This window comes from Bolinopsis microptera, chromosome 3 (genome assembly GCF_026151205.1).
Source record: "Bolinopsis microptera isolate Bmic1 chromosome 3, MBARI_Bmic_1.0, whole genome shotgun sequence".
Taxonomy (NCBI): Eukaryota; Metazoa; Ctenophora; class Tentaculata; order Lobata; family Bolinopsidae; genus Bolinopsis; species Bolinopsis microptera.
The window spans coordinates 19928692-19940020 of record NC_087074.1 but is presented as its reverse complement, the minus strand read 5'-3'; the positions used below and the strand labels follow the sequence as shown (position 1 = coordinate 19940020).

The 11329-nt window shown below is 36.9% G+C and overlaps 1 pseudogene; it reads left to right on the top strand.

Moving 5' to 3' along the window:
- Nucleotides 1-4982: 4982 nt before the first annotated feature.
- LOC134813314 (AT-rich interactive domain-containing protein 1B-like) overlaps nt 4983-11329 on the top strand; it is a 28156-nt pseudogene continuing 21809 nt past the window's right edge.

Here is an 11329-nt window from a genome sequence, read left to right as displayed (position 1 = left end):
CTTAGCCAGCCCGCTATTTTCAGCATGTAACTCTGTTCCACCACATGTTCTTTCAACATGCTGATTAAATTGGCTTTATGTATCCACCTGCTTGATGTTCTTGAGAAATTTAAAGATGATTCTGAGGATGGTTTAAATTTTCCACTATCTCCATCGCATCATACCAATCTCAACGGATCTCAATTCCAAATGTTTAAACAAATCTTATTAAGGATGAATCTACAGGGGATGATGGTTCTAAATCAGAGCTTTTCGGGGAGTTTTTTCTTTTAGGAAGGTTTCTTTTTAAATGGATCAACTTAGTTAGTAGTGTTTGTAATTGCCAAAACAATTAAAATCTCAAATACGCTATGATCACAATACGTGATTTGGCTTAACCAACTACGCCAAGCTATCATATCTGGAATGCAATAAAAGAAAACAACAATTTTTGTTGGCTACTTATTAGTAAGTTTTAGGAATCTCTGAGATGTGTGTAGGCATGTATGTGACTCTAGTTTCTTGCACTTTAGAAGCGCTAGTTTCTTGCACATTGTAATCTGGTGGCTATGTCAGCCACCTGGGTATTCAAGAATTACTGCAGTTTAGAAGGTTTGTGAATGTAGTGTCAATTACATGTTTTTTGTCCTAGACTGCTAGTGCATGCCTGAAAGCTTTTGCACACACCCAAACGCGAACGCTAGTTGAGAAAAGACAATTTTTTTTTTGAGAAAAGACAATTTTATTATTTATCACCAGTTCAGTTGGTTTTTCAGAGACAAGGCTCATATTAGGACCAGAAGAAAATTTTTTTTTGGAATAAACTCCCTTATGAATTAAGGGAAATCTCAAGGCCATCCGTGTTTAAAACCCATTTAATTGAGTGAAAACTGGCCACGGGCCTAAATATTACATATCAATCAATTACAATTCATTAATATTACCAATATTAAAAACTATCGAAAATATTCAAGAAAGTATTCTCTAGCCAAAGGGCTCAATATTTAAATCTAAATCTTTAATATTGTCTGGTTTATATCGCAACTTGGGCCCTCTGTCCCCCCTTATCGAAATAACAGTTGTCTTTAATACCTCAAAGCGCAAGCGCTTTCTAAGATATGTAACTGAGTCTGAATAACGCTGACCCGTTGGAGATTCCATCTTTTGTGCAAGCTTTTTAATCAAGCGTTGCGCTTCGACTCCCATGCCTCCTGTTGTGGAGAAAACTAAAGGTGTAAAGGTAGCTTTTTCCACTTCTAGGACCCTTGCATTATATGCTCTTTTCTTCTCAGTCTCGTGAGCCATACCCATAGCCAAACCCATTTAATTAAGTACCTCTGGACAGTTCTAAACGACCATATAACATCCTCTGACAGTTAAACAATTTACCTTAATGTAACTATATTGTCTAAATATAAATTGATAAAAAGTATAATTAATAAAATATGTTAAATAAAGTGTGTTTATAATTATGATTTATGGTACATTGTTATTTATTATATTTATATTTTAGGCTGTAACCTTATTAGTTCAATGGAATAAACCTAGCATGCCTTGGTTGCAGCATCGCTTCACTTATAGGTGCATTGAGGGCCCGATGTAATTGCTATGATCAGTTTACTGGTCAACTGGTGTTTCGGTGTCCCTTATTTTGTATACACTCGGTCACTTGTCAAGGCATGTAAGGTCATTCGGCGATATTTTCTTTGAAATAAAATGATGTATTTGTGTAACAATTTGAAAGTTTATTGATAAAAAAAAGTTAGCAGACATTAGGGGTTCTGTTTATAGTTGTTACTATAATGGGTTAAGTTGCAGTCTTGTTGTGACAGAAAGTCTACACTATAATATGCTTAAGTTTATGTTGTGTAGTTGGAGGATATAAAATGCAAATTGCAACTTCAAGGTGGATATTGGAGAGCTGGCGAAAGATTATGGCCTTTGTATCAATGGTTATAACAAGCCAGTGACTGGCTTATGTCTATCCTTAGTGGTTGGATACTGCCTCTGAGGGTAGTTGTGAAGAAGGATTTTTCCTACAACAGCCTTGACATTGTGATTATAATATACTAGTGTAAACATAATCAGGATGCAAATTATTAAAATGTAAATAATTTGTAACACATTTTAGTACACAAAAAAACAGAATATAAAAAAGCATGCTAGACGTAAATAAAAAAAGAACTTCTGCATTCTGTTTGAACGTTTAACCTTTATAAGTTGAGTTTAAATTTATACCATCTTATTCAGGTCAGACCCACCTTAACAGTGTGTACTATTGATTAATGCAAGCGTGCTGCTAGCATACTTGTATCATAGCTGCTAGCATACTTGTATCATTTACTTTGAAATTAAGTTTATTTGGATATTATATATATTTATTGATTGTATATTTATTGATTGTGTATTGAATTGGTGATAAATAATAAAATTGTCTTTTCTCAAAAAAAAATTGTCTTTTCTCATGAAATGAGTATCTAGTCCTTGGAGTATATTGTAAGGCAACTGTTTGTTTTAACTTTCTGCTCCGATTAGGCAGGACATATTTTCGAGAAGAGCCGCTTAGACATAGGTACCATATTGTTTACCCAGGGTACCCAGCCTTTCTCTGAATGTAATAGACAGTAATCTACCCTACCTGAAAATGTTAGATAGTTCAGTTAAGCAATGCAACTCAGTTTAATACCACAATCTTAGTGCCTTCTTGATCATCTTAAGATCCTCATTCTTGATATCAAGTTATGGTTGATGAGTGACTACTCTGAGTCTCTGGTATCATACCATGGCAGTTGGCATAGATGCCATATAGATGCCATATAATTAGGAAAGTAAATTCTCTCACAATATTCGAATAAGGAATGCTATCCTGCTCATAAGTCATTGAAGAAGTGTTGTGGTCCTCAGTTGTCCCCATAACTTTTTATTCTTAACATACTACGAAGCAAAACACTAACTATTGGCAAGATGCACAATCTGGCTCAATGGTCTACCCAAAAACATAACTTAACGATTCTAAGCAGCATACAGCGGCTAGGGAATATTCTCATAACAGGAGGGTTACCATCAACTCGCTCCTGGAGCAGCTCTAGACACCGGAATCTTCCCCATTGATCTGGTGATAGGAGAAGAAGCGGCAAAAGGAGCTCTTAGACTCAAATCAAACAACCATTGGATATATGAGCCAATTTTTAACAAGAAGGGTCCACACAAAACTAAATGAACAGTTACTAAAGTTAATAATATTTACTAATTACTAATTACTAAAGGCTATCGACCTCAATTCTGAAGGGCAAGACTAATAGACTACATCACTGAAAGTTAACATTGGTTTTACCACAGAAATTCCTCAGAGTATGAGGAAATCGAGAACGATACGAACACCATACAATGCTACATGGACAGCTCCAAAATGAATGAACAAGTTGGAGCAGGAGTGTACATTATGGATAACGACACTCCTCCACGTGAGGAGTCCTACCACCTAGGAAACAACTCAACTGTCTTCAAGGCAAATACTTTTGCCGTAGGTACAGCGGCAAAAATATTACGGGAATCTGGAACCAAAACAAGAAAAATCATCATAAACTGCGATAGCCAGGCAACAATAATGGCAATGAGCAACACCAAAGTCAAATTTAAAAGCACCAGCACAGCAATATTCAATAAGTGAGCTTAACCAAATAGCAATGGACAACCAGGTCCTACTACGATGGATACCAGCTCACAAAGGCTATGATGGTAATGAAAAGGCAGACTTTCTTGCCAAGAAAGGCTCTGATAGCTTGGACTCCGCCCAAGTGCTACTTCCAATCCCAATTTAAGTATTATGGAAGATAGCACTGCGGAGTGTAAATCATCGGAAAATTAGGGAAAAATGGAGAACGTTGCCCAACACTCATTTCAAACTAATAGTAATATGAAGACACAAGTTCGCCAGATCAATCCCGAAACTTGGTAAAGAGAGCACAAGAACAGCAACACAATTCCTTACTGGACACTGTAAATTAAACTAACACCTTAACAAGTTCAAGCCGACAACTATCCCTAAAACTTGTCCACACTGTCTCATGGAAGAGTAGACAATGAACCACTAACCACTTTATTGGTCAGTGCCCGAAATGGTCTTTCCAACGAGAAGGATACTTTGACTCCTACTACCTTAGTGTGACAGACATAGTGGACAAATTTTCACTACCAAGGATCGTCGGCTTCATACAAGCAACTAAACAGTTCACCAAATGTGGAAAAAACAAAGTTTAACTTTTTTCCACTTATAAATATTTTACCGGGGTAAGGACAGGGCTCCAATGCTCTATCTTATAGTGGTAACCCTGACCACAGTCCCCTACGAAGAAGAAGGTCCAGGGTTCGAATCCCAGTGTCACTTAGTCTGGGGAGATACTAGTTAAGGATCATTGGATAATGGATCTATGCGAAGTTACACTTTGGCGTCTCTTGAAACCATGATTGAGGGCTAAATGGGGAGGGGCCCTGCCAAAGATCAAGAATCTCCGATGGATATCCCTTAGTACAGGATATCCCTTAGAACAGGATATCTCTTAGTAGGATATTCTTTCAGTAAATCTACATAGTACATAGTAGCGTGCTGTAAACATAGTACTATACTATACTATTTAAGCTTTGAAAACAGTAGCTTGATGTGGTTGCTCTTGTTGGAAAATTTCCAAAGCACATTATAGAACGGAACACTGGAGACTTGTAATGTAAGGATATGTAGTAAGTCATTGTATTATCTTGGGTCGATCTATTTATAACCTTAATCTTAAACAAACCTAGATGTATGTACTGTGGGTAGGTAACAGGCTAAATTGTGGATCAACATAACAGGGTTAACATCTCCAACTGTTGAAGGCGGATGGTAGTGAAGTTCCGCAACTCTTGTTTGTTTCAATCCATAATTCTCATCATAATATTGATGTGGGTGATTTGAAGCTCAGCAATATAAGTTCCAATTTAAGTGCTTTAATCAACTCTTATCGTATAGGTTAGGAATGGACTAAAATGAAATAGCAACATGGCAACATATACCCCTAACATGTCTGTAGTGGTCAGTGCCAGCCACTATCCAGGTTAGTGTATACAGTGCATAGCAGCTCTTGTGTGTTGCACAACCCCAATCTCAATATCAATATGTTTTGGTGGTCACATGCAATGCAATGGTTACCACCAAAGCACACCGCACCATAAACAGCAGTGTGATTATAACTATGGTTTTGTTATTCATTCTTTTTATGTTCATATCCATTAATATATAAGTAATTACCCATTTTGTATTCTATTGGATTTTTTATCCGTGTGAGAATAGCAATACGTGCTGATATTTTTATTCAATATTTCAGGGCAAGTAGAAGGACATCAAATGAGTGGTTATAGTGAAGGAATTCCTGGCCCTAACATGCCTTATCACTCGCAGCACCGACCTTCCATGCAAGTTAGGGTACGTTCAACTCATTGTTTTCCTTTTTGTAAAATCTTAATTTCATTTGCAGCATTGAATGTTTTTTTCCCTTCAGTTTTCACTTTTCTTTTTTTCATGATCCCTTATTTCTCGGAAGCTCTAACAAGGTTTTCACAGTACAGTATAATTTTCTTATAATATAAGTATAGTATAATATAGGTACAAGTATTGTTTCCTAGTTTATGGCTTTACTATGTAAATACTAACTTAAAACGCTCTGAAATTGACGCTCTGCAATAGGCAGACACGGTACTGCTGTTTTACCCAGTTGCAACACCTGTTTGAAATCATTTTCGTCAAAACCTTTATGAATAATTGGGCATTTTTTTCTAAAACTTCCACTTTGGTGAAAATTTTAAATCAATAGAAAGCATCAAAAAATGATTGTTTGTTGTTTAAAAAGGTCTCAAATGCCAGACTCGATAAGGGTTTACCGTTAAATGCAAATTTTAGTTCATGAAAAGTGCAGCTGAAGTCTGCCGTTAATTTTGCTCCAATTATTTACCTTTTTCTCAAGTCTTACTTCGACAAGTAGGAATAATACTATCGATTTAAATTTACCGCAATTTGGTTTGTACGTTTAGTGTATAAGTATGTATTAACTTATTAATCAAGTGATAAACTTGTGACAAGTATTACTTCATAGAAAAAAATCTGCCTTCAAAAGTATGTAATGTAAGTCACAATATTGCCACAAAAGTTTTTTTTCCCGACAAATAATCGAATCTAGCCACAATCGAATTCTCAGACCTATCTCTACTACCTTCAAGTACGATAGATCAATTACTGCATGATTGCTAGTGGGTTAAATGTGCCTGTAATTAAGTGTATAAAGTAGTAATGTAAGTCACAGTGTAATGTAAGTCACAATGTAATGTATGTCACACATACCAAAACGACACCTTAAAATCCCTGCTGAGCAACAATACAGTTCAGACTTAATGTAGTTCGACTGTTCTGTTTCCTACAAATTCACCTGTAAAAGAGCGTGATCTAGGAAGTTGGAAAAACTTCCTATTTGTGAACTGTCTTTGCTGTGTTGTGTTGCTGTCTAAGATTGTCGATAAGGCTGTATCAAAAAACACAAACATGGTCCAATAATTGATGCACCTTCAAAAAAGTTGCATTTGGTCATTGTGAGTTTGGAAAAAAATTTAGAGTTCAACTCCAACCTTATACCGTGGTATTTTTCGTTTCCATGGTAACCACTCTGTCACGGTCGCGTTTACTGTTCAATTAAATTCATATCTGGAGAACCATACCACTTAGAGAACTGTGTTATAGCTTAAAAGAACCGGAATAGTCAAGTTTATATTCAACTTATCAATCAACTATATGCCTAGAACCTTTATTTTTTGAGTTAAAGGCAATGATGTATTTCGTCGATATTATTAAAATATGATTTCAAGTTATTGGGGATTATTACATTTATGTGTTATGTTATTACCAAATGAGCATGTAGAATCAAACAAATTTTGTATTCCAAGTTAATATCACACGAAAATGAATTTTTATCTTGGTTTCAGGAGATAAAGTAATGTAAGTCACAAATGTCTGTAATGTAAGTCACAAATGTATGAGGGTGATGTATGTAATAAACGAATGAACGAATCTTAAACTTAGCATTTTTTAGCAGCTTAAGGCCTCAAATTTGCAGAAATTCTAGATGAAAGCTGCTATCTGACATATTCGAGATAGAATTGCAGTTTAAATACACCTAAGTCCGAAAATCAAAGTCTATCCTGTAATGTAAGTCACACTTCTTTGGCAGGCGATTGTGTAAAATTTCCTTAAGACACAGACTAAATTATAACTGCATTGTTCTGAATAGATTCCGGATACGGAAATAAATATCAAAATATCATCTCATCATGCATGGTTACCGAGTCATGACTCCTCAAAGGTAAAAATTTGCTATCTCGGTAATGTAAGTCACAAAAAAAATGCCCAATCACAGGATAAGCAAGTTTAATTTAATTGAAGGTACTGAAATCATTAAGGAAATGATCACTTAATTGGGAAATGAAATTAAAACAGTATTCGTTACCCACCAGTTAACAGTTCACACCATTTAAGGTACAGTAGCCGATGTAGCGGCTCTCTTTTACATTGGTAAAGAACCAATGAATAACGTAATTTTAATATATAAATATAGATTTGCCTTCAAAACCAGACGATATATCATAACTTCGATATATCATAACTTATAATATATATTATTTAAGTTATGATATATCTCGTTCATTTTGACACAATGCTTTTGTAGTTTGATTTGTTGTTTCGATAAGCTGACAATTCAATACATGATGTCAATATATTATGTCGTCAGCAAAACCGAATTATCCATACCTGGCCCCTGGCCCTGTAACGGAATAAATCAGAATATAAATTTATTAATAATTGGTCAATAAGTAAGTATTTTTAGTTTCCATCACAGTGGATGACACGATCTCCGACAGCTACTGAACAATAATCAATCTCTTGATCGATCTACATTGAGGTCATCCATCAACCACCTCACTTTAATCTTTTAATAGTATCCAGAGTAGATTAGTTGAAGTGAGGTCTGCTCAAGCTGATCAGACCTATAGTGAAATTGCTAAAACAAACGATTCCAGGAAAATGTTTGAAGCAGTAAGACATCTTCAGAAAAGTAAACCACCTAATAACTCGATTGATGTTCATGATGAATATGGTTGTCAATTGCATCTGATGACATGAAAGCTTCTGTTGTTAGAGACTATCTCGAAAACAGCTGACTCGCAATGAGCAACCTCTCGAGCCTTTTGAGGGTCTACCACGTGTGCTCTCTATGTCCCTTTTACTGGAGTTGAAATACATGCAGCCACCTCTAGCTTGAAAAATGGGAGGGCTAATGGTCCTGATGGAATACCCAACGAGCTAATTAAGTTCTCTAATAGTACAGTTCATGAACATTATGCTGGAATCATCAACAGTTGTTTCGAGACACACACTTTCCCCAATTCCATTGGAGAGGCTACTATAACACCCTAACAGAAGCCAAAAAAACCCATCGGTCCTCTGAAGAATTTACGTGCACTCACCTTGTCCAATGCAGCCAGAAAAATTCTGTCTATGGCGGGTGGGCGACAATTGACCCCCCGATAATTGACCCCGGTGTAATTACATAGGGGGTCAATTATTGTCGGGGATCAATCGTCCTTAAAAAACGCGCCCGTTCTTGTGCTGATATTGTATGGTGTCAGCGAGTTCTACTGTCAGTTGTCCAAAGGAAGAAATGGGAGTATCATCGCATGGGCATTGATATGTCTAGTGCGTTTGACACGATCAAACGCACTACGATTCTTGAACTCCTGAAACTGTGTGGCTGTACTGAGGATGAGCTGAGGATTGTCCGGTTGTTGTTGTCCAACACAGGGCTACGGGTGAAGGTCAATGGAGTTCTTTCAGCTAAGTTTTTAAGTCTCCATGTAGTTTTCCAAGGTGACTGTTTATCCGGCTGTCTGTTCACCCTTGTCTTAGCTGGTGCTTTGAATGAACTTAGATGGACTATAACAATCAGTTTAGATAGGCCGATTTCCCCGATTACTACTGCTGGCCTTCCACTTGACACTGAATACGCTGATGATGTCGACTTCAATGATGAAGAGGAAGACAACTTGGGAGCTATTTTGCCCCAGGCAACAGCTGTACTTTAGAAGAACCTCTTTGTCAATGAAGACAACACGGACTTCACTCATGTTTATTTAGCTAGTACGGGTGAAGTTGACAGTGATGGAAAAATTATTATCGGGGAATGAAGCATGGAGGAAAAGTATCACTCTAGGGTCCGTCTTGTGTAGCAAAGCTGATATTCAGCGTCACATAAACCTGGGATATGCTGCTTTCAACAATTACAAGAAGGCCTGGAGTGATAAACTGCCTCTAAACAAACGTATAATACTGTACAATGCTTTAGTCGTATCGGTTCTTATGTACAACTCATCCTGCTGGGCCGTCCCCAAAATATTCCTTAAAAAAGTAGATGTTGTTCACCGCAGACATCTTCGCACTTTTTTTAATATAAAGTACCCAGGAGTCATCTCCAACAAAAACTTGTATGAACGCTGCAATACTGAACCATTGTCAGAAAAAGTGGCCCGTAGTCGGTGAAGAATGTTAGGACATGTTTTGGACATGTTTTTGATCTGTATTATCTCCGTAATTTAGCTTAAATGACAAAAGATATTGGCAGAAATTACAATGAAGTTTTTGATATTTAGTTATTTGTTTTAGGGAAAGATTAGACTTAGGCGTTGTTTTGTAACTATCCCTTGTTTAGAACTTTGATTTAATAATATTAATAATCACAGTGGAGCATATAAACTTTCCTAGAAATAAATAAACAATCGTACAGTTTCAGGCTGTGAAGCAACTTTGTGCACAATTAACTGACATTTCATTTCTACTGCAGATGCCTGCATCGTCGGCGGGAAGTATGCCATACACAGTGAATGGAGGAGGACTTCCCAATACGTCACTCCCTATCACGAGTATGCCACCCCCTGGAAGTGGTATGCCGCCCGCTGGTAGCAGCATGCCCCCTCCTGGAGCTGGCAGTTATGAACATCCCTCCGCTTATTATTCCAGACCTCAACATCAGGTCAGTTCGATTTTAATAAGTAACTAATATCTTACTCATAACTCCTTAACCATCAGTTTGTGTGACTGATTTTTTCATGGAAGCATTTTGGTTCCCAATTATAAAGCAATATCTTGAATTTGGTAGTAAGACTCGACGGTTTCATTATACAAAATTTGACGGCTAAAAATAGGTAAATGGCGAATCCTGTGATAAAATAATAAGGTTGGTAATAATTGGGTAATTTTTCAAGGAGACAGCACATGTATGTTCGATAGTTCGATAGACAGCTTCGAAATATCATTATCTTCAATTGCAGTCTCCAGTAAGGGAACAATCTGTTTTGTGCGTGCCCGTTTTGTACGTGTCTCGTCAGTAATTAAATTTTAAAGGGGCGCAAAAATGAGCATTAAAAAAATAAAAATCTTACTTTTATATATGATAAATGGCATTAAGCAACTTCAATTTAATACAGATAACCTAGATCACTGAGACGGTCATTTCCACAGACATCTTTCATATTATGTGCCAGAATTTGTTTGCCAATTTGTTACGTTTTTGCTTGGATTGAAATGGGGAAAACATCCTGCCTTACCACCGAAAAGCTTCAACATTTTCCTACAAAAACCTTCCTGCCTTCTTGCCGGGAAGCTTTCTCTTCCTACTCGGAAGTCAAGCCCCTGTATCGAGGATCTTCTGCTAATTGCTATACCTACATATTTTGATTTTTGTTTCAAAAAATATATAATTCGATCCCTCAAAAATTTCCCGGTACCAGGTACGCTAGCGTACCGAGCGTACCAACTTTCGAACTACCAGTTCTTATCTTTTATTTATTAAATATTCAATATGAATATCGACGTTGCATGCTTCAATTCCCGGTAAAACAATTTTCATTTGTTCATTACAAAAGTTAGAGGTTTTGTTGTAAAGAGGAGTTTTGTTGTAACTAGTGTCTTGTACAGTACACCTGGAGCGCCTTTTATTTTATTTATACCAACCCTACTAGGGTCCCTAGCAACAGGCGTTTATGCTATCGTACCGTATCAATAACAGTAATTTGACGGCCTCCGTAACGTGCGATTACCTTCAGGTTACATGCCTAGTATGTAGTAATAATAGTATCTTTTTTCACGAACACGTCAAGACGGAAATAGCGGCGCTAGATTGGTAATTCCTCGATTGCGTCTGTATGACGCAAGGTGGCAGGGTGGCCCAAAATTACCCACCTTTAAGGTACTTCATTAAGTAACCGTACCCACTGCCAG